Genomic DNA, 1,309 nt, shown 5'->3' with positions numbered 1-1,309 from the left:
ATAAAATAATATATTAATTAATAATTTCATTTAAATAATAATAAAATAAAAACTAATAATAACAAAAGGACAAAAAAAAACACAAAAAATCATAAAACTAATAATTTGAAACATAAGTAGGGGTGCCATTAGCAATGGCTAGGGGTGCCATTAGCCCACCCCATAAAGTAAACTTCATATATCATTGCAAAGGGGTTGAAATGTTATTTGAAAGTGACGTTTTAGAATATGAGCAATCAAAACAAAACTGATTTGATGTATTGTCGATAAAGTTATCGTACTCATTCATGAATTTAGAGACATAAATCACATGTTCTCGGTTCTATCTACCATGCAATAAGTGAAATATTTTCATCTATTTATTAATGTATAAAACATCGACCATTCGTCTAAACGGCATGCACATGTACATATAAATAATTTATAAGCAATTTGTCGGGTATACACATGTGCGCAGGTCTGTTCCTGACATTTTTTAGACCCTGGGCGAACGTAAAAACAGGGCCCACGGCAAGAAACAAGACTTTTAGCAACGACTTTGTCGTCGCTAAAAGTCCATTTATCATTAGAAAAAGTATATAACAACATGTCGTCGCTATAACTTGTGGCGGAAACATGTCGCTAAAAAGTGAATCGTCAATGCTCATTTTTTTTGTAGTGACCCTCGGTAAGTACGAAAAAAAATTTAATAAATGTTTTCCATTAGTATAAAATTGAGTACAAGAAATGTTAATAATTTACCGAGGAAAGAAATCTTATTTATCTTTATATATATATATATATATATATATATATACTCTTATATATATATACTCTTGTATATATATAAGAGTACTTAAATTTACATACTTTTTATTAGATAATTTGAAACCAAGAGTATAGAAACTATGTTGATAATTTTTTTTATAAAAAGTAAGAATTTTTTTAGTTTATAACAAGAAATATGTGCTATTTTGATACAAAAAGAGAATTCGTGTGAATGAGGTAATCGTGAGGGTCAACGAGAGATCAATAATAAAAAACATTATCAAGGTTTTCTAGACAAGTAGACAAATGAGGATCAATAAAAATATGAAAGAAAAGATGATCAATTGAGACTCAATAAGGATAAATAATGAATTAAACATATAATATGTAAGCTCAACAAAAGATTGTTTGAGCACTTAAATAGAAGCTTGTTGTGTGGTRGAATCCCAATGAAAGATACATAAGTCAAACAGTTGATGAAAATATTTAAATTTTATTTTCCTTCTTTTTTTGCTCAACCAAAATAAGATGTTAAGATTAAAAGTTTATGAAACATGACATT

The sequence above is a fragment of the Cynara cardunculus genome (assembly GCF_001531365.2).
Source record: "Cynara cardunculus var. scolymus isolate 2C chromosome LG 10, CcrdV1, whole genome shotgun sequence".
In the NCBI taxonomy this organism is placed as follows: domain Eukaryota; kingdom Viridiplantae; phylum Streptophyta; class Magnoliopsida; order Asterales; family Asteraceae; genus Cynara; species Cynara cardunculus.
This window is presented reverse-complemented; position numbering follows the sequence as displayed.